Below are 26,944 nucleotides of genomic sequence, written 5' to 3' on the forward strand. Positions count from 1 at the left end.
CCGACTCAATGAGCATGAGTTTGAGAAAGCTCTGGGAGATAGTGAAGGACAGAGAAACCTGGTGTCTTGCAGTCTAAGGCATCGCAGAGTCAGACACGATTTAGTGACGGAACAACAACAATGAGAATGAGAGTGTCGGTGTTTTGAAATGCAAAGCATTTCTTCCACCAGCAAAGGTCATGACTGAGCACAGTGACCTTAAATGTGCCAAGAAGAGCAAGCATGCATGGACCGACCTCATGGTGCACGTTTTCGAAACACACAGGCTCTTGGAAACTCCAGCTAAGGTTCACATGAGGGATGAGTAACTAGCAATTTCACGCATCCTGTTACTATCTAGCTTTCTAGTCCAGAGACTAATGGTTGTTTATATAAAGACTTCTTCCTGGCTTGAGATATTAACGTGTAAATTATGTTGTTCTTGGTTGCTTAGCATAAAATCAGAAACTTGTGAAATTGCAAACAGATTTTCATATGTTAAATATGGCTATCAAAGCAGATTTCCTTATTTAAATAATCAATTACCATTCATAATAGAGCGCTTACAAAAAAGAAACACTTTTTTAATAGTTCGGTCACCACTGAGGACATTAGCATAAATTCAAATTTTAGTCAGAATCAGAGTTAGAATCAGTTAGTTATTCTACTGAGAATTCAAAAGCCAGAAATTTAACTCCTTGCTCTTACTGTCTAGAGGCAAGATAAAGAGACAGGACACATAAAAACACAATTCAAGTTAGTTCACGCTTAGTGAGAACTGATGATATAATATATAATCATTAACATCATATGTACTATTAAATAACATTGACAGTAGATGAATATATGACTTTGGAGTTAAAGGGACCTGGGTTTGGATCTTGGTTTCATTTTTCTCACCTTACAATGAGAATACTGAAATTTTATTGGTGCAGAGGCCAAATTTATTTTGTTCGCTATGCTCAATACATAGCAGGTAGTCAATAAGTTAAAAGAGTGAAAGGATGCATTAATATATGTAAAAGTACCCACAGTGTGGCGTACATTATAAGTCTTGATAGCAATAAATGGTAACTAGTGTTATTGTAATAGTTATAGTTACTGTCTAAGATTCCAAACATCTGGAGTGACTTTACAATCACTGAGGGTCCATCTAAAAACTGAAGAGGAAAAAAGGCTAGTCTGTTAGAAAACTACCCTGGAATTACAAAGCTCAAGCAGCATCGGGAAGGATGATGAAATCAGGGGCAGAGTGCCTTCTGCACGTTTGCTGGATCCAAGAACTTCTCTAGTTCCTGTGTCCAGGATTCTGTGGCCCTTGAAGGGGCTCTGGACTGGGGTGCACAGCTGTGAACAGCTCAGTGATCTGTGAACAGCTCAGTGACTGCCAACTCCACCGCAGAATGTGAGACAGGGGACCGGAGGAAAGGGCTCCATCTAGGGAGAAAACAACCCTGCTAATATAAGATGGGTAAAAAGGCTAAGTGGACAGGTGCAGCTGCAAAGCTTTAGGGCTCAGCAATAATTAAAACACCTGAACAAAACATATAACCAACAAGGACCTACTGTGCAAGCACAGGGAACTCTGCTCAATGTTATGTGGCAGCCTGGATGGGTGGGGGAGTTTGGAGGAGAATGGATACATGTGTATGTATGGCTGAGTCCCTTTGCTGTTCACCTGAAATTATCACAACATTGTTCACTGGTTATACCTCAATACAAACTAAAAAGCTAAAAATAAATAAATAAAATGAAGTTTTTAAAAAAGAAAAATAAACCCTGGACTGGAAGGTGTACATGGGGACAAGGCCCGAAGTGGGCCCTGGGCTTCAGCCAAGCCTCCCCTTGCCCACTGCGGTCCTGTGCTGTTGACTGAGCACAGGGCACGGAGACGGCTTACAGGGGAGGGGGCTCATCACGACGACTTAGACCAGAAAGCTTCCTTAGTTCAGGGAGGTGGGGTTCATGAGGAGGGAAGGGCAGTGGAAAAAGGAAGGAGACTGAGAATCTGGGCCAACTTCTGCAGTCATGGGGAAGAAAAGTTCTTACTTGTCAGCCAATCTGTAGCCCAGGTTTTCAGTCCGGCTGTGGCTGCCCTTGGCTGGCCTGCACAGTCATCATGTCAACACCAAGAGGAGCTCCGAGTTGCCTGGGGGAACAGGGGGCACATTTAGTGAGTGAGCATGGCAGCAAATCCAGGGCCCACACCCCAAACTATCCCTGGCGGATTCCACCCCGGAGTAGGGGGTGACAGGGTTGCACTGTATAGAATTCCTCATGCGGGGTGGGGTCAGAGGCACAGAATCCGAGGTCCACCCAGATTCAGCCCCCATGCCAACGCTTCTCATGTGTGCAAACATGTACGTGTGTGTGTGTGTCTTTTAGATAAAAGTAACCAAAAATTTTTAGAAAACATGTAACCTTAGAAAGTAAAACAAATACCAGCACAACTTGACACTCTTTCAAGGCTCTGTAAGAACCGGTGATGTGCTGCTGCTGCTGCTGCTGCTAAGTCGCTTCAGTTGTGTCCGACTCTGTGCGACCCCATAGACGGCAGCCCACCAGGCTCCCCTGTCCCTGGGATCCTCCAGGCAAGAACACTGGATTGGGTTGCCATTTCCTTCTCCAACGCATGAAAGTGAAAAGTGAAAGTGAAGTCGCTCAGTCGTGTCCGACTCTTCGCGACACCATGGACTGCAGCCGACCAGGCTCCTCCATCCATGGGATTTTCCAGGCAAGAGTACTGGAGTGGGGTGCCACTGCCTTCTCTGAGTGATGTTCTAACAGACCCCAAAGAAGAGAAGAGTTGTTACTTAATTTGAAACAAGAAATAAACCACCTGCTCAAGTGGCAATGCCTACACAGAGCTATTCTATTCTGCTGCTGCCCTGGCGTTGGGTATAAACCTACTGTCTTTGGCTTTAGAGCCCTGCGTGGAGAGACTCTTTCAGAGGCTCAGAATCCAGGAGCAGCAAATGCTCAGCCACTAGGTCATCTGTCTGGTCTATGAAAACTAGGAGATGGTCCTAGCAGACCCAGGCTTTCCATGGAACATCTCAAACCTGCAAGATGCTAAGGACCACGTGGGTACCAAAGGAGCAGTCTCAGTGGAGAAGCAGCAGTTTTATAAAACTTCAGGGCCTGACATCCAAATGAACTGAAGTAACTGATTAAATGTACTACTTCAATAGCAAGTCCCTACAGAACTCTGGACAAATGAGCATGGCTTAGGTGGACGTGGCTAGGAAGATGAGACCCGCTGGCAAATGCCAACAGGATCCGCCCTGCAATTCTTCTGTAAAGCATGAACGCAAGGGACTGGGGGTCCCACTTGATGGAGAGAAGGTGACTCCTTGACTAGAGGTTTGGAGAATACTCAGATTCTGGAGATTCACACGTCTTCTCCACTGAAAGTCAAAATTGCTCAGTCATGTCCAACTCTTTGCGACCTCATGGACTATATAGTCCATGGAATTCTCCAGGCAAGAATACTGGAGTGGGTAGCCTTTCTCTTTTCCAGGGGATCTTTCCAACTCAGGGTCTTCTGCATTGCAGGCAGATTCTTTACCAACTGAGCTATCAGGGAAGCCCTAACTGAACCTCCCAGGAATCCTGCTTCCAGCTCCATCTCACATTTCCAAGATTCCTATCCCCTCTCCCAGGATGGTTTACCTGCCAGGTGACAGGGTGGCTCCCCAAGGCCCAGCCTAGGCATCCCCTTCCCCCAAGAAACGAAAGGGCCAGGCTTTAAGACATGCATATAACTTTTAGGAATGAGGAGAGGAAGTCTAGAGGGAGAAAGAGAAAAAGAAGAATGGACATGGGCAACAAATTAAAAAGAGGGAGGTTAGGAAATGGTGAGCCGAGAAAACAGCAAGAGAAACCATGTGTTTGGGGAGGAGGACGGAGCTGGGGCCTGGGTGCGCAGGGAACCCAGCTGCCCCTTTCCCAGAGTGGCACCGTGCATTCTGGGATCTGTCAGTGCTGAAAGCAAGCCTGGTTCTTGAGAGAAGCCAGGTCCCAGGGCTCCCCTCCCGTTAGAAAGGAGAGTCCTAAAAGGCCTTTGGGGGACAGGAAGAACTCAGTGCCCCTCTCATGACGCTCTGCGAAGCTTCTGGACCCTCTCCACTCTGCTGGGCAGACAGACACTGCTCTTCTGTCCTGATCCTGGCAGAGGCCCCATCGGACTCAGGATAACAGCCACTCTCCACCGCCTTCTGCGTGTTGGCACTCCGCCTCCACACAGACCAAGCCCCCTGTGAGCTAGCAACCCTTGCCGCCCACCCTCTTCTTTCAGGCTGGCACCCTCTCAGTGGTACTAGGAATAGGTGCCAGGCCCTGTTCTGGAAGCCCTGGGGATTCACAGATGAGTAAGGCATGGCATCTGTACCCGGGGAGAGAGAACCATGTCTGTGCTCGGGTCACCATCAGCCCTACAACCCCCCTTCTCCCCAAAGGGAACGGTTTCTCTGAAGTTCCCAGGAAGCCACAGCTTTTTCAAAAAGCACAAAGCCCACTGTGTCTAATGCACAGAGAACCATGGGTGAACTCTGAGGTTAAAGATCCAGAGACACACTTAAAAAACACGGGACTTAAGTGAACTTGATTCCCATCAGGCAATAATAACTTCCAGTCCGAAAACCACAGTCTCTAGAGATACAGCTGATACCCTTGTCTGAGAAGCAAGTTCAAGTGGACTTAAGGGGCTGGAACTGAGCAGGGCACGGACCCTGGAGCACACTCAGCAATCAGCTCACCATTTCTGAATTCATAGGAGAACGGAAAACGCTGCTTGAACAAAACTTTGACACTTGCCTTTTGTTTCTGATGTTTCAAGGTCATTAATTAGGTGACAAGCCTAGCCTAATTTGTTAGGTGGGAGTACTCTGTGACCTACGTTACCAAGACAAACTTCTCTATCACTTTATAGGTCTGGGATTGCAAGATGGAGCTGTTTTCCAAAGTGTGGTCCACTGAGGATCTGATCTAGTCAAACTGGGAAACTTGTCAGACCAAGTTTCCAACCAACCCAATGTACCAAAACCAACTGTCTGGGGCCGGCCTGGAACCTGCATTTAAATATGGTGAATCAAGGAATTCCCTGGTGGTCCAGTGGTTAGGACTTGGAGCTTTCACTGCTGAGGCCCACGTTTGATCCCCGGTTGGAGGAACTATTAGTAAGATCCCACAAGCCTCCCAGCACAGCCAAAACAAACAAACAAACAACAAAACCATAAATATGGTAAATCAAAGGCCTCGGGTGATTTTTACACAATCCAAAGTTTATTTCTTGCTAGGTAATTTGGCCTTGTGATCTAAACAGGCTGATTTGCAGGAGGTATTATGAATGCATGACCAGTAATACATTTTCTCATTCAACTGCCACAAAAATATAGAACTTCCCATTCACTAGATGAGCTTAATTAGTACCAATAAACTTAATTAGAATAAAATGTCACACGAAATTTTAAAGCTAGGTGATGGGCACGTGAAGATTCATGTGTTTTGCACATACAAACATTTCCAGAAGTTTTTAAATTGTTTTACAAGTGAAAAAGATGTATTTTTTAAAGCCAACATCTATAGCTAATTATATTTTTCAATCTAGTCCATAACTGAATCCTGTTTTTCTCCTTGCTAAAGTGAATACTGTAAAATCTGTTCTTGATTCCTGTTTCTCTTTGGGCTCAATGTCAAGTTGATTGGAGGGCTCAGGTGAAGTTAAAAGGTGATGGGAGAGTCTTCTAAGCTTTTAATCTGTTAGGGACTCCCTTCAAATGTCTCAGCCTGTTACTCCTAATTACTTCTCTGAATTACCTCTACTTTTTCAAGAGAAAAAGAGTGATTATAGTGAGATGTTTCTGTGAAATCGCTCAATCGTGTCTGACTCTTTGGACTCTATGGACTGTAGCCTACCAGGCTCCTCTGTCCATGGGATTTTCCAGGCAAGAGTACTGGAGTGGGTTGCCATTTCTCAAAAGCCCACAGAAAATTTTAACTGCTCCAGACTGACGTTAGTAGATCAAAATGCTATATTATTTTGTGACCCCTTTAAGTTTACCCACTAAGGCTTAAAATTTCAGCCTGATATCTGAAAACACTTTTTTTGAAGGGGGTTTGGAGAACTGTGAGATCGTTAATTTAAAAACAAGTATTTCCCCAAAAAAGGATCAAGATTTTCAAAGAGATGTTAAGTGTTTTTCCACAAACAGGAAGGAGGCAGTTGACTTATCAGATCTTTCCCTGAGAGCAGTTCTTACAGGAGAACCCAAGGGTGCCTGGGTAAGGAGAGGAGCAGCCCTGTGTGAAAAGAAGCGAGGAGTCCCCAGCTGGCAGATGGTAACTCCTTTAGAGCCCGGCTCGCACCTGCCGCTCTCCCTGGTTCACTGCCACTGAAGGAGCAGCAAGGGCAGGTGAAATCTACCTGCTGGAGCCAGCACCATCTTCAATACCAGGAGCCCAGGAAGACCGCTGCTTGTGGTTGGAGGCCTGCCCTCTTCCAATGAAGCACTGCTCGTATTTTGTTCTGGGCATTAATTAATTATCCATTTGTGACATTTTAAAATTAAATAGGATGCTACTGATTGTTGATATCACCCACCAGTAATAACCTTCTTCCTTTTAGCTCTGGTGGGGTTTTGATGTTGGGAACAGGGAGATGACAGTAATATACGGTCGAAAGAAATTTTGCTCTCAAAGTCACTTAAGAAAAGAAGTTTGGATAGTACTAGTTCAGTGACTGCTATAAAAAAAAATGTGGACATGTTTAAGTCACAGAGAGATGGGGTGGGGGTGAAGGGAGGAAAAACTGATTCTAAATCTTTCTTTTAAAAAAATACTTAATTTCTTTGGCTGCACTGGGTCTTAGTTGTGTGGGATCTTTGGTCTTTAGTTGTGGCATGAGAGATCTAGTTCCCTGACCAGGGATCAAATCCAGACCCCTTGAAGTGGGAGCTCGACTCTTAGTCCTTGGACCACCAGGGAAGTCCCCTCCCCAAATCTTATAAAAACAGTGATTTACATAAAAATTGAAATCTGGAAATGTCAATCAACCGATGAATGGATAAACAAACAGAATGTGGTCTAGCCACACAGTACGTTTTTCAGTTCAGTGTTAAAAGGAATAAAGGGTCATTACATGCTACATGCTACAGCATGGCTGAACCGTGAAAACACACTAAGTGAAAAAAGCCAGATACAAAAGGAATATTGCATGAGTTTATATGAAAAGACCAGAATAGGTAAATCCATGGAGGGAAGGGGGAATTGGGATGATTGCTAATAGGTAAAGGTTTCTTCTGGGGCTGATGGAAGTGATCTGGAAAGAGATAGTAATGATAGCTGCAGAACACTGTGAATACATCACAAATCGCTAAACTGTGCACTTTTATCTTTTAAAATTTTTTGGCTACGCCAGGCAGCATGTAAGACCTTAGTTCCCTAATCAGGGATCAAACCTTCCCCCACACTAGTGGAAGTGCGGAGTCCTAATCACTGCAGCACCAGAGAAGTCCCTAAATTGTGTACTTTTGAATGGTGAACTTTATGTGAATCATATCTCAACTGAAAATACAGTATAGGGATATTCAAAGGAAAAAAAATAAATTTGGGCAGCGGAGGAGGTGAAGTGAGGAATAAAATATATATAACTGTAATGTTCCCGTGCCTTTAGGGTTCTAAGGCTAGTATGTTGGTTCCAAAATATAGGTAAACATATATATATATATAACTTGATTCATAAAATAGACTTGAGATACTGAGTGAAAAACACAGTTTATATCATAAATGGTATCATGCTAATAAAACTAAATTTTCAGTGGTTTTTATTTCTGTTGCAAATAAAACAAGCTCTTCAGCTTTAATGATTCTAATAACTTAGTTTTATCAGCTTATAAAGAGCAGGCAACAGAACTGAGAAGAAACTATAACAATTACAGCAAAACAAAAATAGTTATTTTCTCAACTGAGTGTTTTTTTTTTTTTTTAACCAAGCAGTTTGTGGGATCTCAGTTCCCTGACCAGAGATTGATCCCAGGCCATAACAGAAAGCCCAGAATCTTAACCACTGGGCCACCAGGGAACTCCCTGAACATTTTTCTTATTAGCCAGCATACCCAGAAGGTGTCTGCTTTCAGAAAATATGTTGAGAAGGGAAAACACACACACACAATCACATAATACAACTCTTGCTGCGTCTAACTACTTAGTGAAGCTCATTCCTGAGCCTCTTGATGCGTCATTTTCATTATCTTCAAACAAACAAAATTAATTTTAAAAATTAAAACAGGCTGCTCTGGTTCTTTACATAACAGCTTTTGGGGGGAGTATTTTCACAAAAAAAACAAAAGCAATTTTTTTTTTCACATTTGGAAGAAGATGGGGGATTCTGAAACAGATGAGGAATAATCGAAACCAAAGCCTACATGCTGCCTCAAAGCCACACCCAAGGACCATTATTTGGGAAAATCACAGTCTGCATTCTTGGACCAAATGCTTAAACCGTGCCTCACACCATGACCAGACACCAGGTCCTCAGCACACACACCAGGTAAAGCCAAGGTAATGGCTTTTCTGTGAACCAGTCTTCCTATTTCTAGGAGTTCGGCTTTGAGCCCTGAAGATTCCCCCAAATCAAGTAAGAGTATTCAAGGAATGTTTGTTGAATGAGCGAACACATATACCATATCTTCTTATACTTAACAGATGACTGGATAAACAAAATGTGGTCGAGCCATACAATGGAGTATCGCTCAGTTGCTTCAGTCCTGTCTGACTCTTTGTGACCCTATGGACCGTAGCCCACTAGACTCCATGGGATTCTCTAGGCAAAAATACTGGAGTGGGTTGCCATTTCCTCCTCCAATGGAGTATTATTCAGCCATTTAAAAAATGAAGGACTATTACATGCTACAACATGGATGAACCTTAAAAAAGCCAGCCAGCCACAAAAGAGATGTTGTATGATTGCATCTACATGAAGTGTGCAGAACAGATAAATCCATCGAGATGGAAAGTAGATTAGTGTTGCCAGGGGCTGTGTGAGTGGGGATTGGGTAATGACTGCTAATAGGTATGGATTTTCAGGGGGGAGGAGAGTGATGAAAATGTTCTAAAATTAGATAGTGGTGGTGATGGTTGCAATAGTTAATATGCTAAAAACACAACTGTGTATTTTAAAGGGGTGAACTTTATGGTATGTGAATTATATCTCAATGAGGCTATTATTATTATTTTTTTAATCAGCAGGGACAGCTGCTAAAAGTGAGGAGTCCTGGCCCCACCCAGACTGAGTGAATCAGACTGCTAGAACAGGGCCTAGGAATCTGCGTTTGTAAGTTTCCCGGGAAATTCACAGGCTTAGAGTTGAACCCTGGAGTTTATTTTTCAGTCACTGTCACTGTCAGTCAGCGACAGATCCACTCTCCTTTGCCCTCTCCTTTGTAAGGCAGCCTTTTACTTTACTGTGTCTGTTTGCTCTTGTTTTTCAGAGCATCTCTGAAATCTGATGGAGGCACTGTCAGGATACGGCACGTTGCTCCTGTCCCTCGAGCCCAGGTGTAAATGCTCCAAGACGCTCTTTCACAGATCCTCCGTATACAGGCAGGCGTCAACAACAAGGCTTGTTTTCACTCTAAGGGGTGGCCTTAAGACCGAGAGCAAGATCTGAGTAATTTAAGACTTTCTATGGGTATGAATACCCAGTTACTGACAGTAATGTTTATTTTGAACAACTTGATCAGTATTTTCTTGACCCACACCTGTCCGTTTTGTGACAAATGAAACCAATGGGAATTTGTGGGCTTGAGCCTGTAGACTGGACCACACTTTGTGATGCTCTTGAGGCCAGAGATAGCAAAAGATGTTTACTGTTCTCATTTTCAGTAAACCCGGGAAGGAGTTTTCGACATCTGCAGAGCATTCTTACATACAGAGATGTATTTGGCCACCTTAGTAGGATGGAAACACATTTTTCACTTGACAATATTTGCAAATCATGCATTTCCCCTCACTCACTTACAATGTGGAAATACTTCCATATGTTGCCTTTGGCTTCACCATTTTGTGTGGGATAAAAAGCAAAAAAGTACAATTAGGTGGCCATTTTGCCTATGAACACTAAACTACTGTGCGTGTAAGTAGTGTCAGCCCTCCCGAATCAAGGCTTCATTACTATTCATGTCACCTGTCTAGAAAAAGTTAGTGTGAGTTTGCCATAAACCATAACAGTAGGAGTTATGAGAGTTATAAAATATGCTAATACTGCCAAAATATGGTTTAAAATCTGGATTCAGGTATGTAGTTTTCTTTTAAATAAAAAAGTACACTTCTTTTTGCTTTTAGATATTGCTGCTAAGTCGCTTCAGGCTTGTCTGACTCTGTGTGACCCCATAGACGGCGGCCCACCAGGCTCCCCCGTCCCTGGGATTCTCCAGGCAAGAACACTGGAGTGGGTTGCCATTTCCTTCTCCAATACATGAAAGGGAAAAGTGAAAGTGAAGTTGCTCAGTCGTGTCCGACTCTTCGAGACCCCATGGTCTGCAGCCCACCAGGCTCCTCCGTCCATGGGATTTTCCAGGCAAGAGTACTGGAGTGGGGTGCCATTGCCTTCTCCAGCTTTTAGGTATTACAGGTCACCAAACTGGGAAGAGTCAGGTTCTAACTTCTTTCAGCTCCCAAACAATTAAACTTGTTTTTCCTTCTGTGTTTGGCTAGGCCAGAAGCCACTTCTTATTTCTAACCTCTACAGAAGTCAAGGCCAGTGCTCCTACCATTTTTCTGATGAGGAAATCAAGCTGAGGGAAGCTGTCATTTAAGTTCATACAATAGCTCTTAAGTGACAGAACCAGGAATGAGTCTGTTTTGAGCCCAAGTCTGGTGCTCCTTAGACAGTATCTCCGTGGCCTCATATTATATTATCTAAACCAGATGCGAGTTAGATTCTAGCTCATTATTCTGGGTGCTGTTAAGTTCTTCGAGATCAGCAATTGCTTTATCCTTTTACATCATGCTGAATTTAGTAAATACTTTCTGAGTGAGCTGGGAGGGAGACTGAAGGTTTTTTTGTGGGCCTCTCTTTTCATGGTTCTGTGATTCTACATTTCTGTACTTTGGGAGTCTACCTAAAGAACGCATCTCCCACATAATCTGGTATATGGAAAACTGTACACAGAAATGTTCATGACTATCTTATTTAAAATACTGAAAACTACAAATAACTCAAGTGTCAAGCAATGTAATGATAAACTGTAATATATTCAATGAAGTATTATGAAGCAAATTAAATTATGTTTAAAACTACTATAATTCTATAGAAATAGAAAGTAGATTAGTGGTTGCCTAGGCCCAAAGTGGGTGGGTGAGAAAAAAGGGGAGTGACTGCTAACGACTTTGGAGTTTCTTTCTGGACTGATGAAAATATTCTAAAATTGACTGTGATAATGGTTGCATACCTCTGTCAACACACTAAAAACCATTAAAGTGTACACTTTAAATGGATAAATTGAACTATATGTGAATTATATCTCAATAAAGCTGTTATTTTTAAAAAGGAAATTAAGAAGCTAAAGGAAAAAAAAGACTATTACTAAATGGAGAAAATGTTCATGTTATGATGTTAGCCAAAAGGAACAAGATCCAAAAGTTTGCACACAATATGAATAAAACATGTTTTTAAAGAGGGTGGTGGGGGGAGAAGAAATCAATTCCTATTTAAAATCTCACACATAAGAATATGACTGGAAGGAAATATAACAAAGGATTAACAGTAGCTATCATCAGTGAAGAAACTTTGAATAATTTTTTTTTGTTCACTTATCTACATTTTCAAAAATATATATATTTCCAATGTTTTGGTAATAAACATACATTATCATGGGGGTTCTCAGATGGCTCAAGAAGTAAAGAATCCACCTGCAATGCAGGAATCTCAGGAGCTGCAGGTTTGATCTCTGGGTCAGAAAGATCCCCTGGAGGAGGAAATGGCAACCCACTCCAGCATTCTTGCCTGGAAAATTCCACAGATAGAGGAGCCTGGCAGACTACAGTCCATGGGGTCGCAAAGAGTTGGACAAGACAGAGTAACTGAGCTCACACACACATTATTGTCACTATTGGCTTCCCTGGTGGCTCAGTGGTAAAGAAACTGCCTGCCAATGCAGGAGACGTGGGTTCAATCCCTGGGTTGGGAAGATGCCCTGGAGAAGTCAATGGCAACCCACTCCAGTATTCGTGCCTGGGAAATCCCATGGACAGAGGAGCCTGGTGGGCTACAGTCAATGGGGTTGCAAAAATCAGACTCGAATTAGTGACTAAACAACATTATCACTATTGTAAATAACAGGGGAAAAATGTAAACTCTGCTGTTATCTGCGGGTGTCTGGTCTGCCCTGGTGCTCCCAACAGGCCACACAGTTGCTTTTCAGCCACAAACACAACTGCAGGGCATGGGTCTCAGCTGAGCCCATCACTTCATTACTTGTTTGGCTTTGCCACAGTATCTCCTGAACAGAAGGATAAGTGGTAGTTTATTCTCATTACCTCCTTTCCCTTAGTGACCACCAAGACTTGGATCCTGGTCTCCAATAACCACTTCCTAGTACAGAACCCATTCTTTCAGTGGGTTCAAAGAGATTATATGGGGACCTATGGCTATTAGGGAAATTACTCATGTAATTCATTCTTCCAATTATTAGTGTTTACTTCCCACAGGGAACTAAGTGAAACTAGGGGAAATGTGAAATAAATCATTTTTTTTGCCCTCTAAGAGCTTTCATCCTCATCCTGTGAATGTCATATCATTCACATGACAATACTGTATTATATACTTGGAAGTTACTAAGAGAGGAGTAGATCTTAAATGTTTTCACAACACAAAAAAAGTTACCTGTGTGACGTCATGGATGTGTTAACTAATCGAATATGGCAATCATTTCACAACATACACATACATTGAATCATCGAGTATATACTTTAAACTTAAACAATGTGTGTGTTAGTTGCTAATCATGTCCAACTCTTTGCGACCTCATGGACTGCAGCCCACCAGGCTCCTCTATCCATGGAATTCTCCAGGCAAGGATATGGGAGCGGGTTGCCATTTCCTTCTCCAGGGGATCTTCCTGACCCAGGTCTCCGGCATTGCAGGCGGATGCTTTACCATGTGAGCTACTAGGGAAGGCCCTAGTACACAATGTTAAATGCCAATTAAATCTCAAAAAAAGCTGATAGAAAAAAGATGCAAACAAACGTCTCTAATACAAAACATGATACCATAAACAAAACAGGTGACAGCAGGTCCCTTTGTGTGTCTGGGCTTAGAGCGTGGGCTGAATTTCCTTTGGGGTGTATGGGTGAAAAGCACAGATGCTTGCATAATCTTCAAATGGCTAAATGTTTAAGGAAGGACAAGCCACTAAATGAAAAGCAGCACTGATTCTTTAAGGAATGACACCTAACTCATTTGCTAGATTTCCCGGCAGGAGTCAATCGAGATGGGAACTAAGGCAGAATCTGAACACAACTTGTACAGGTTTCTGAAAACGTTTACCAAATGTTACCAGAAGCAGGACAACATTAATTTTTTTTTTTAAAGCATTTCAAGTTTACAGAACAGCTGCACGAACAGTACAGAAAACTCACATACTCTTTTATCTAAATTCACCAAGTTTTAATATTCTCCTTCAATTCAAGTGTTCTGAATTGCTCTTTTGGAGCTTCAGGGAATATGAGTGCTATCCAGCCACCAGAAGCCTTCAGTGCTTATGAATCTAAAACAAAAAAGAATTTTACAAAACCAGTTTACTGAAGTAAGTCGGCACACCCCGGTCCAAAAGACAACTCAACCACAACTCACTCCTGACCCTCCACCAGGACCTCTCAGGAGGACACTGAACTCTTTAAAACCAGATTACCAAATATTCAAGAAGAGCTAGGAAAACATAGAAAAATAAAAAAACTGAGGAGCAGAGGTGACTGGCCCTACCAGATATTCACACATACTATAAAGCCTCCACAATTAAAACAGGATGGTACTGCCATAAGAATAGATAAATAGACTGGCAGAACAGACAGTCTAGACATAGACCTAAGTACTCGTGTGTGCGTGTGAGTCACTCAGTCGTGTCCGACTCTTTGCGACCCCATGTAGCCTGCCAGGCTTCTCTGTCCATGGAATTCTCCAGGCAAGAATACTGGAGTGGATTTCCATTCTCTTCTCCAGAGGATCTTCCCAACCCAGGGATGGAACCCTGGTCTCCTGCAACAGAAGCAGATTCTTTACCGTCTGAGCTACAGGGAAGTCCTCCAAGTACTCATAGGACTTAATACATGATCAACGGGGTATCTTAAATCACTAGTGCAAAGATGGACTTTCTCATAAACGGGGGAATAACTGACCAGCCCAAAGGTGTTCAATAAGATCACAATGCAGATCCGATGTGCCTACGGTCCTGGTAAACTAAGGATGACCCGGGTCTTTCTCAGAGCCAGAAATGCAGCTGCAGGCAAGAGCTAGTTCCACAGAGGGGCTGCAGCCCTGAGGGGTTGACAGCAGCCCCTGAAGGATCTGACCACTGCCTGCCTTAACCCCTCAAAATCTCCAAATGCCCTCTGAACCTGCTATGATTTGAATGCAGTTTCAAAATTCTGACTTTCCCCCTGCCCTAGAGTTTATCATACACTCATACAGCACCTGATTTTCACATCATATGCACATTATAACATATATAAGCCCTCCTCCCAATTTTCAGGTGTAATTCTTGTTAGGCTTATTTTGAAGAGAAGATTAAGCTTCAGCGACTGGCCTAGGAGCACAGTGTTTAAGTAGCATAACAGAGAATCTTATGGTTTGTATCTTTCTACTCCAAATTTTATATTTCTCCTGCAAACCTTGTTATCTGCTCTCTTAGTACCTTCAACCAGAACCACCCATCAACATCTCTCACAAGTCTGATGCAAGAATCTGCTACTCAGTGGTGCCAGTACCCTTGGGGACAGTAACCTGAAGGCCTGACCCCTCTTCTTTCAAGGGCGGCAAGCAGGAAATAGCTTTCATTCATAACCTTTGGGAAGGTCAGGGTCAGGAAATGAATGCTGTTTTGTCCTGTGATCTGTCAGGCACTGCATTAAGTACTTAACCAACATAATCATAGAAATAATGCATCTCCCAAGAGAAATGAGGGCTTCCCAGGTGGCACTATTGGTAAAGAGTTATCCTGCCAATGCTGGAGACGCAGGTTTGATCCCTGGATTGGGAAGATCCCCTGGAGAAGGAAATAGCAACTCACTCCAGTATTCCTACCTGGAGAATTCCATGGACAGAGGAGCACAGCAGGCTACAGCCAATGGGGTCGCAAAGAGTTGGACTTTGACTGAGTGCGTGCATGCGCACATACACAAACACACACACACATAAATGAAAAAACACATCCACATATGTCCTTGTAAATTAGTATTCGGAGCACATTATTTTTGATAGCCATAAAGTCTATGCACTTGGATACAGTCCAAGTGCCATCAACTGATGAATAAACAAAATGTGGTACACCCATACAATGAAATAATATTCAGCCATCAAAGGAATGAAGTACTGACATATGCTACAACATGGATAAGGAGACACTAAGCTAAAGGAATAGAAGCCAATCACAAAAGGCCACATATTGTATAAGTCCATTTATATAAGATATCTAGAACAGAGGTATCTACAGAGACAGAAAGCAAATTAGTGGTTGCTTAGGACTGAGGTAGATGGAGCTGGGGTGGGGAATGGTGGCTAAGGGGTATTGGGTTTCTTTGTCCAAATGACAAAAATGTTCTAAGACTGATGGGTGATGGTTGCACAACCGGTGAATATACTAAAAATCATTAAATTATACACTTTAAATGGATTAATTTTTATGGTATGTGAATTATTCTTCAATAAGACTGTTATTTTAAAAAGAGAGACAGGAGGAAGGAAGGGAGGGAGGGAGAGAAGAGGAGTGGGGAAGGGAAGAAAAGTGGATAGGGGGTGGAGAGAGACAGAGACACTAAGCATCTGGCAAGCATGTACCAGGTACATATTGCTGCTGCTAAGTCGCTTCAGTCGTGTCCGACTCTGTGTGATCCCATAAGACGGCAGCCCACCAGGCTCCCCCGTCCCTGGGATTCTCCAGGCAAGAACACTGGAGTGGGTTGCCATTTCCTTCTCCAATGCATGAAAGTGAAAAGTGAAAGTGAAGTCGCTCAGTCGTGTCCGACTCTTAGCGACTTTAGCGACCCCATGGACTGTGGCCCACCAGGCTCTTCCGTCCATGGGATTTTCAAGGCAAGAGTACTGGAGTGGGTTGCCATTGCCTTCTTAGGAAGCTTAATAGTATCCATGGGATTTTAAGAGAGGTGTGTAGCCCCAAAGCCCTCACTCTAGTACATCATTACCTCCTTCACAAGCACTAGCTCTAGCAAAGTAGCATGTGAATCTGAGGAACCAGGATTCTTATGAGTACAATGGTTAAGACAAATGAACACATTAGGGTTACAGAAATATAACTGGATAGTAGATCTCACAAGCACTCACTGGTGCTTGCCTACCTCACAAAGCAGCCCCTTTCCTGCAAACCGCCACTTCCCTCCTCCACGGAGGCCACAGGGACCTGGGCAGCCATGTTTGAATGATGATCCCACCCCCAGCCACAGCTGATTGGCTCTAGAGGAGGCCTAACTGAAAGTCGGGCCAATCAGGTTCTGCTGCCAGGGGGTTGGGTCAATGTGTGTGGCCAGAACACGGAAACATGGCGCTGTGAGGCAGCCATTTTCACCCTGCTGACCAAGGAGCAGAGGGAGCTGGGCTGTTGAGGAGAAGCATGATACCCGCAGAAAGAGGGCTCTGCGCTCCCAGTCCAATCTGCTCTTGGGGCCAAGCTGCATTCCTGCCCACAGGTTCCACAAGGTATCTTTATACCCTTGTTTGCTTAAGCAACCAAAAGAATCCCCAGTAACACAGTGTCATGTTCAATCTACGTTCAAGTACTTTCCCAAAATGAAAAAAGAAAGCTAGTGTGCATGTGAGTTTTAAACATGAATCTGCACCCATATGGCTGAAGCTGAGCCAACTGCAGCTACTAAGGAAACCAAACCCCCATTAGCTTTGCCTCCAGCTTGGCACAGAAGTTGCCTGTGATCTTATCATTCCTGTTACACTATGGAGAGTCAAGAAGTTTCTTCCTCTTCCTGGGGGCACGCATCACTGAAAGTATTGGGAACATTTGAAGCCTTAGTTCATCTTTTTAAAATCAGATGGGTAAAATAACTTAAAAAAGAATTAAAAACAATAACAATATAATTAATATAATGGAATCAAAGCCTTAGTAAGGCCATGTCATGAGAACTAATCTTTCTAAGGACCTGAACAACATATTATAAGCACTGATACAAGAGGATCTGCTGGACTCTAGGATGAAGTTTTAAATAGGACATGGTATCAGAAGGCCCACAGTTTTCTTCTTCTTAATAAAACCTCACAGAAAATACTCTGGCCTTACATTGGAATGGGCCAATGGGAGGTCACTGTGGGTAAATGAACAAAAAAAGGAATGTGTGCCTTCTTCGGTTCTTATTTTGGATCTACAGTATACAAGAAAGCAGAGCTCACATCGCTCCCACACACTGGCAGGGACACATCTGAATGAAAAACATTTAGAGAGGTTGCATTGTCTGCACACCAGGAGAAGAGCTGAGTTGACAGTAGGAAAGGGACGGAAGAGTCCTTTTCCCATCCCTCTGTCTATTTATGGGAGTCATTTCCCTTCAGGAAATGCTGAGCCCCTCTCCCAGGACCCTGTTGGGAATGACGCCTGCACTGGCTGACCCAGCCTTCCACATCCTCCTCCCGGCCTCAGCAGCTCTCCCTCGTGACCCCCATCAGTCACTGGGAACCCAGCCTGCAAACGACAGTGCTTCTTACAGTCCTCAGTCTAGTGTGGAAATTCAAAGAGGAAAGAGGGGATAAAGATACGTAATGCAGCTAGAAAAGCCCCTGGCATGGAGAAGCTCCTTAATGAACAGAGGATGGGAGCAGGTAAGAAGGGCTAGAAATGACCACAATGTGGGCCAGGATTTTGTGGCTCATCTAGCCTCAGTCACCTGTCTGGGGGATGGCAGAGGCAAGAACAGGACTCAAGGCGCCTGTCACCCCATGTGGGACTCAATCACCTCCTCCATGCTCCTTCCTCTTCCCCAGAAAAATGTATAGACGCATGTTTCTATAAGGGGGCTTCCCAGGTGGTGGTGGCGGTTTAGTCGCTAAGTCATGTCCTACTCTTGCGACTCCGTGGACTGTAGCCTGCCAGGTTCCTATCCATGGGATTCTCCAGGAAAGTATACTACAGTGAGTTCCTTCTCTAGGGGATCTTCCCAACCCAGGAATCGAACCTGGAGTGGGGTGCCATTTCCTTCTCCAGGGGATCTTCCTAACCCAGGAACTGAATCCTGTACTGCAGGCAGATTCTTTACCGACTGAGCTATAAGGGAAGCCCAAAATCCCAGGTGGTGCTACTGGTAAAGAACCAGCCTGCCAACGCAGGAGACTTAAGAGACATGGGTTCAGTCCCTGGGTCAGGAAGATCCCCTGGAGGAGGGCATGGCAATCCACTGTGGTATTCTTGCCTGGAGAATGCCATGGTTGAAGAGCCTGGTGGACTATAGTCCATGGGGTCACAAAGAATCGGACATGACTAAGTGATTTTAGCTCACACACACACATTTCTATAAGAAGTTATTCCAGGGGAATCTGGGTCTACTAATTACATATCCTTCTTTTCTTCTTTCTGGGGTTAGCCCTGGCCAAACCCCAAACTGAAGTTCTTCCCCCTGTCCTCTGAATTTCTCTGGATATTTTTTTTAACTTATCTATACTTGGTAACCCTAATAAACGTGCATAACCATGTGGTATGTCTTTCACGGTTGGCCTCAATTGTTATTTATATGTTTGATTTAGGATTTCAGGTAGTTATGTGTGACACCTCAGATTAAACTGCAACAGTGAATGAATGGTCACCACTTATCGAACACTGACTGTTTTCTAGGCAAGATTCCACACAGATTGCTTCACCAACTCCTCACACCCACTCGACAGTTGCCTTGCCTTCACAGATGTGGTAAGCAAGGCCTGGAGAGATGAACTTTCCCCAAGGCCACGTGGATGCCAAATGAATCCAGGTTGTCAGATTCAAGTCCAGGTGCCTAACACCAAGTCAAGAGCTCTGGGGGCAGGTTACAGGCCTTCCCCTCCTGGATACAGACTAGCTACTCAGGGAATTGTTTTGATTGGGTTTTATTCACCCCCTCCTCCTCTCCCAGCACACCCTGGCCCCAGGGCACCGCCTGGCCAGCCTGGCCATTTCCAGAGGCAGCCGTTGGGCTGCCATTTCGGGATTTATTTTTCCCTCTGAAGGGTTTCCTCATGTTCATTTTAACCTGGCCTCACTGATACTGGGGCTTCCCTGGTGGCTCAGACAGTACAGAAATCACCAGCGGGAGACCTGGCTTTGATCCCTGGGTCGGGAAGATCTCCTGGAGGGTGTGGCAACCCACTCCAGTATTCTTGCCTGGAGAATTCCATGGACAGAGGAGGCTGGCAGGATGTAGTCCATGGGGTCGCAAAGAGTCGGACATGACTGAGCGACTATCACTCATGCATTGATCAACAGTAGTACTGAGGTGGGGAGGAGGGCCCCTGGTGGGATCTGTCCTGTGTTGTGGCCCCTGGGTACCTGGCCACTCACACCACACCAGAAGTAGCCACTTGGAGGGGATGCACAGAAGGCCATGCTTTATTTCCTTCCGGCAGCCCTCCCCGGCTCCAGCTGTGCTGCCCCAAATGCCTCACTCCCCACCTCCTCTCCCTCTCGCCTTCCGGCCCTCCTCTTCCCTTCCTCCCCGCTCAGACCCTTTCCCACCCTCTTTTTGCTGGCTTCTGTTCTCTTTCTTTCCATGAGCAGAGAGTTTCCAGCCTGGCTCCCGGCCAGCACATTTGGACAAAAGGCAGCAATCTTGGAGGGAGACGTCATCTCCCATCCCCTTTGCTGGGGCCAGCACCATGGCTCCCCGAGCTCAGAGAGGGAGCCCGGGGCTGGGACTGCTCCCACCCAACTCCCAGTTCTGGAAAGGAGCTTGAAAGATGGCGTACTGTGGGGATTAAAAGCAAAGGGTTTGGAAGCACACAGCCCCAGATTCAAACTCCAGCTCTGCTGCTTGAGAGTCATGGGACCTCGGGCCAGTTATTTTGCTCAGCCTTGGTTCTCTCTTCTGTAAAGTGGTGACAGGAACAGCTCCTGGTTTGAAAGGCTTACCCAAGATGGCACCTGGAAAACAGTGGGCACGGTGCGTGTCCTGTGAGAAGCTCAACCCAGCTTCTGTTGTTATGAACGGAACTTAATCCTGCCAAATAATACAAGTAAAAATACAGGACTTTGTTACGATATTAATAATGACAATACTAATACAACCTCCTCAACTTATCTGCAGGGCTGCAGAAAGTGTTAGTCACTCAGTTGGGTCCGACTCTCTACGACCCCCTGGACTGTAGTTCGCCAGGTTCCTCTGTCCATGGAATTCTCCAGGCAAGAATACTAGAGTGGGGAGACACTCCCTTCTCCAGGGGATCTTCCACAACCTAGGAACTGAACCCGGGTCTCCTGCATTGCAGGCAGTTTCTATATCATCTAAGTCACCTGCAGACCAGACCCAGCCTCAATTGTTTGCAAGTGTGGTAAAGCTGTAAAACCTCTCAAACATACCATTACTGTTACAGTGTAATCTGCAAAAACTGGTTTTGAAATTGGAAAAGGAGCTGACCCCATTCCCTATTCATTAAAGCCAGGGCTCAGCCTCGAAGCCACAAGTGAAAGTTAGGAGGAACCCACCCCATTAGCATGGTCTGCTCGCCCGGACTCCGCTCCCCTCCCTCCCCGTTTTCTGGCTCCTTGGAAGCTGAGGCTCCATTGCTGTTTGTTTACTATCTATGCTTGGTGTTTTGTACTCAAGTTGTGTAATGCCTGGGAATGTGCTCTGTTTTATTTAGCTAAGTTTTGAGATATGGGCAATTTTTATTTAACCAATCTGAGCCAGCATGGATGGGTTTGAAATTAATCCACAAGATCAATCAAGGAGCTCAGCACATGAGGTGCTGCTGGGAAATACACACATGTAGGAACGGTCCCTGCCCTAGAGCTAGGGATAAAAGACGCAAACCCAATCAACCAATGGCCATGAAAGATTACAACCCTTCAACACCAGAAGATTAGTTTAAAAGTCTAGGGGATGCCTGACAACATGTTTAACAAAAGCCACAATATGAGAGGGGTTTAGGGACTAAATTCAAACCACAGTGGTAAGTGTTATGAAAGAAATATCACTGGAGGAATTTAGAAGTGGGCAGGCAATGAGAGTCAGAGGGGTCACCGACTGCTTCAGAGAAGACGTAGAATCTGGTGGCCCTTTGGACTAGTTGGGAGAGTCTTTCAGGTAAGGCAAGAGCATGAAGAAAGGGGACAGTATGTCCTGCCCTGGACATGAGACTGACGGTTGGACGGCTGCTCTGGGACATGTGGAAACACGGAGAGGAGGATGGAAGGACTGGCACATGAGACTTGGAGACATTCTGCAATCAGAAAGCGGAGGTATGGTGTGCTTCCCACAGAATATAAACAGGATACATGATAGAAGGGGCTTCCCAGGTGGCTCAGTGGTCAAGAATCTGCCTGCCAATGCAGGAGATATGGGTTCAGTCCCTGGGTGGGGAAGATCCCCTGGAGTAGGAAACGGCAACCCACTCCAGTATTCTTGCCTGGAGAATCCCATGGACAGGGCAGCCTAGAAGGCTGCAGTCCACAAGGTCACACAGAGTCAGACACAACTGAGTGACTGAGCAAGCATGTGCGTGATGGAAGATATGAACTGATATATTCAAGAGGAACATATAGATCAAGCAGCCAGAGGTAGAGATCTAAGAGTCTGGTGACAGAACAACCCTGTGGGGGTGGAGAAGAACTGGGGATGCAGCCAAAGAACCAGTGAACGCGGACAAGCTCTCCCCGGAGGGAAAGTGAAGCCAAAGAAGAGAGTGAGGAACTGAGGTGTGGGGGTGACTCTTGACTGAGCTCTTTACCATGTTTCTTCATCTTGGTCTTCCATCTGGACAGAGAGGTCTGATGGCAGAACATCTGCCTTGGGCTTCTTTTTATTCCTCCACAATGTCTATTTGGACCAGATCTTGGTGTATTGTGGGTGCGGCGTGAATGCTTGTTGAATGAGAAGAAAAGGAATCAGTGAAGGAGATGTCTCCAGAGACAATTAGCATAACCCAGATGGTGTGGTGTCTCAGGGGAGGAAGCATTATTCAAAATGCTTCACAAAGGAGGGGCGTGGGCCCCAGCCTTACTGTTGACCCTTTCATGGCTGGATCTGGTTGTGGGGGTCCCAAAACAGTGGGACATCAGGAGTGACTATTCAGAGAAGCATTTCAGCCTTTTGACAAGCAGTGCAGACATGTCACTATAGCAATGTTATATCGACCGTGACCTGGGTCAGGCAAGTCACGTTAGGAAGTCATGTTAGGAAGCTCCGAAACCGAGAACAGTGAACTAGCTGTACAGTGGCTGCACCATCAGTAACGGGATGAAGTCTCTGCAGACAGTCGGGGATGGAGGCCAGATCTCAGGGACGTGAGGAGGAGCTTGTGGTCCTGCCCTGGGGGCTTGGGCAGGTGTTCTGTCTCCCCATCCTGAAAGCAGCCTTCTTCCTCTCTTGTTCTCCAGTCAACAGGCGGCCTGAACCCGGGCTGTGTATGTGTCTAGAAGCACTCTGACTCTTTTCCTGTCACTCTTCCCTCTGTCCCAGGTCAAGGATCTTGGATTCCCTGAGTGCAGGTGAGAAGAGAGCCTGGAACAGGAACCTCTCTGGACTCTGCCTCTGCAGTGCCGGAATGGCCAAGTCTCATCACTTGGGGAAGCATCAAGAAGCCCCTCCTCTCTGATGTTTTTCTATCCTGTTAGATGCATCAGTTCAGCTGGTGGGTAAACAGAGCACTGGTCCCTGTTTGATGTCCTGGGAGCTGTGTGTGTTTATTGATTGTCACAGACACAGACGATGAAAAGGACCAGATGGAAAGGGATGTCAGGCAGCCAGGGATTTGTATGTGGGGTTGGCTGACCACACACTTCATTTCACATCTGAACAACTCCCACCTCCAGCTCAGAGCAGCGAGAGGGGAAATCCCTCTGGACCTGCAGAGAGCTAGAGACATTGCCATGGGAGAAGCCCAGCGCCCCAGCATGCTGCTTTGGTGGTCCGTGTCTTCCTAGCTGCTGCCCTGACCAAGTCAGTGCCTGAGAAACTGGTCCCACTCCAGCTGCAGGGATGCAGGTTCTACGTCTCAGGCTGCCCCAACACTCCTGCCCAGTGACCGAATCAGTGCTCTGTGGTTTCTCCCCCAGCTAACTTGTCTCCTGACCATGCAAGGCCAGTTTGAATCCTGATTTGTGGCACAATTTCCCACAAATACCTCTGCTCGGTCATCTGGGAGGTTGAGTCTGTATTTCCCAGGGACGTGAGAAGCACACATAAAATTATAGAAGGTTCTGCTTTAATGGTTCCAATCTGCTGGGAAAAGGCAGCTGTATTTTCTTCCACAGTGAGCTGTGGGAAGTAGGGACAGTGGTACCCATCTTCTCTGACTCGGTTAGCGGGAAGGAGTTGACACGCAGCACTGGGTGAGCCCCAGGACCCCTCCTCCTTCCCTGCACTCAGGTCTTTACTCTAGGGGGGAGTTAAGAAAAGCTGGGGGGCAGAGGGGTGACACGAAATCATGTCCCTGGGTTGGTACACTTAGAGCTGCAGGAAGAATGGATGGGCATGTCCAGCTCTTTGCCAGCTAGCAGTTTGCAGGGACACTCCCAGCACAGACTGGCTGGCTGTATAGCAATTAATAATTTATTTTTTTGTTTGTTAATGGCAAAATAGCAATAGACAAGTAGAAAACAATATATACCAACCCAGACAATGTGGTAGATCATATCCTTAGATATTACCAATTCTACTATAAGAATTATTTTTATATTTAAAATTTGATATTGTCCCTTTCAAGTAAATACTTTCACGAGTACTTTAAGAAAAAAATGAAGAGAAGTGTGTTTAAATAAAACAAACAAACAATTTATCTTTAGTGCTCCTTTTTTACTTTCCAAGTGTCCCACTTTGTATATATAGTTACTCTATCTGTTGTACAAAGTTGATTTGCAGAGAACTTAGGGCTAAATCAAGTCCAACCCTGTGACACAGACAGACAGGATTAAAAAGCAGAGACATCACTTTGCCAACAAAGGTCCATATAGTCAAAGCTATGTTTTTTTTTCCAGTAGTCATGTATGGATGTGAAAGGTGGGCCATAAAGAAGGCTGAGCACCAAAGAACTGATGCTTTCAAACTGTGGTGCTGGAGAAAACTCTTGAGAGTCCCCTGGACTACAAAGAGATCAAACCAGTCAATCCTAAAGGAAATCAACCCTGAATATTCATTGGAAGGACTGATGCTGAAGCTCCAATACTTTGGCCACCTGATGTGAAGACCGACCCCACTGGTAAAGACCCTGATGCTGGGAAAGACTGAAGACAGGAGGAGAAGGGGGTGGCAGAGGATGAGGTGGTTGGAGGGCATCACTGACTCAGTGGACATGAATTTGAGCAAATTCCAGGAGACAGTGAAGGACAAGGGAGCCTGGGGTGCTGCCGTCCATGGGGTCACAAAGAGTCAGACATGCCTTTGTGACTGAACAACAGCAACGTGGTAGCGAAAGAGGAAGGCTCCTTGCATTATTTCCCTGGGCTGGCTCTTATGTGTGACCCACTCTGCCCATTCCAGGTTTCAGCCTACACCATTATGTGAACTCGTGGTTATATGAGATCAAGATTTTCGGAACACAAACTGACAGAAGAAACAATATTGGGACAATTTGTTGGATGACGAGCTATAAGCCATAGAAAAATTCTTAGAAACTCTAGTTTCAATGTTGCCTTGAAAATTTTAACAAAACTCAAAATAATAGATTGCCTCTATGAATGTACCACACAATTTCTAACTTAAATAGAAATTCATAGTAAATTCAGTGGGGAACGAGGGTAAGAGAGGTAATACTATTTTACAATTTTTGAAAAACTGAGTATCAAAATCTCATTTTATACATATACACAATGGAATATTGCTGCTGCTACTGCTGCTAAGTCACGGCAGTCGTGTCCGACTCTGTGCGACCCCACAGATGGCAGCCCACCAGGCTCCCCCGTCCCTGGGATCCTCCAGGCAAGAACACTGGAGTGGGGTGCCATTTCCTTTTCCAATGCATGAAAGTGAAAAGTGAAAGGGAAGTTGCTCAGTCGTGTCCAATCCTCAGCGACCCCATGGACTGCAGCCTTCCAGGCTCCTCCATCCATGGGATTTTCCAGGCAAGAGTACTGGAGTGGGGTGCCATTGCTTTCTCCGACAATGGAATATTACTCAGCCATAAAAAGGAATGCATTTGAGTCATTTCTAATGAGGTGGATGAACCCAGAGCCTATTATACAGAGTGATGTAAGTCATAAAGAGAAAAATAAATATACTAACACACATATATGGAATCTAGAAAGATGGTGCTGAAGAATTTATCTGCAGGGCAGCAATGGAGAAACAGACACAGAGAACAGACCTATGGACACAGGGAGAGGGGAGGAGAGGGTGAGATGTATGGAGAGAGTAACATGGAGACATACATTATCATATGTAAAACAGATAGCCAACGGGAATTTGCTGTACGTCTCAGGAAACTCAAACAGGGCTCTGTATCAACCTAGAGAGGTGAGATGGAAGGGAGGTTCAAGACGGAGGGGATACATGTATACCTATGGCTGATTCATGTGGCTGTTTGATAGAAAACAACACAATTCTGTAAAGCAATTATCATTCAATTAAAAAATAAATTGGGCTTCCCTGGTGGCTCAGCTGGTAAAGAATCCGCCTGCAATGTGGGAGACCTGGGTTCTATCCCTGGGTTGGGAAGATCCTCTGGACAAGGGAAAGGCTGGAGATCTCCAGTCCCTGGAGAATTCCATGGACTGAATAGTCCATGGGGTCGCAAAGAGTCAGACATGACTGAGCAACTTTCACTTAAAAAATAAATTAATTAAAAAAAAAAAAAAAGAATCTCATTTCATTAAAATATCCATCACTGGGCACGGATATATTCAATATACATTTGGCTTTGAAATCTTTTAATTTAGCAATTCCACCTCTGGGAATTTATATACAGAAATGTTGGAACAAGTGCTGGAGAGTATTTACAGTGGCTAAAATCAGAAGCAACTAATTACTCATCAGCAGACAGTGTGTTAAAGAAATAAAGTCAATTCATGCAAAAGAAGACTAGGTAGCTGTTAGAAAGGAAAGGACTATGTTATGTCCCACATGGAATTATTCTCACATAATACTGTTAAGTTATTCCACTTTTCTAACAAACAAACTAATATATTACATGTAAAGAAAAGAAGTCTAGGGGGATTTAATATACATACCGAACAGTGACCACCTCTGAGGAGGGAGTAAGTATGGGGAAAATTTTCACTGTGTTCTTTTTTTGTTGTTCAGTTGCTAAGTCGTGTCCAACTTTTTGCAACCCCATGGACAGCAGCTGTCCTTTTTATGTATTGCTTGGGGCTTCCCTGATGGCTCAGCTGGTAAACGATCCACCTGCAATGCAGGAGAACTGCGCTCTATCCCTGGGTGGGGAAGATCCCCTGGAGAAGGAAATGGCAACCCACTTCAATATTCTTGCCTGGGAAATCCCATGGACAGAAGACCCTCGAAGGCTTTAGTCCATGGTGTCCCAAAGAGTCGGACACACCTGAGTGACTAGCACTTAAATGTTTTACAATAAGGATAGTTTTTATAGTTTACATAT

The 26,944-nt window shown here is 44.7% G+C and overlaps 1 protein-coding gene across 7 annotated transcripts in view; it reads right to left on the bottom strand.

Annotated features, from left to right (window-relative positions):
• Positions 1-26,944, bottom strand: part of DENND2A (DENN domain containing 2A) — a 99,810-nt gene that overhangs the window by 67,700 nt on the left and 5,166 nt on the right. For 2 of the 7 annotated variants that reach the window (XM_024991183.2, XM_059885956.1), the window contains exons 1-3: positions 22,124-22,211; positions 20,307-20,394; positions 2,029-2,128 (exon numbers count right to left, since the gene is read on the bottom strand). The exons of 1 other annotated variant lie outside the window; for it this stretch is intronic. The gene's annotated coding sequence lies outside the window, so the exon portion shown is untranslated. Of the gene's footprint in view, positions 1-2,028; positions 2,129-2,421; positions 4,355-16,548; positions 17,535-20,306; positions 20,395-22,123; positions 22,212-26,944 lie in introns of those variants that run through there. 4 more of the 7 variants (XM_059885954.1, XM_059885955.1, XM_002687070.7 and 1 more) reach the window with 4 other exon arrangements.

Source organism: Bos taurus, chromosome 4 (assembly GCF_002263795.3).
Source record: "Bos taurus isolate L1 Dominette 01449 registration number 42190680 breed Hereford chromosome 4, ARS-UCD2.0, whole genome shotgun sequence".
NCBI classification, from domain to species: Eukaryota; Metazoa; Chordata; class Mammalia; order Artiodactyla; family Bovidae; genus Bos; species Bos taurus.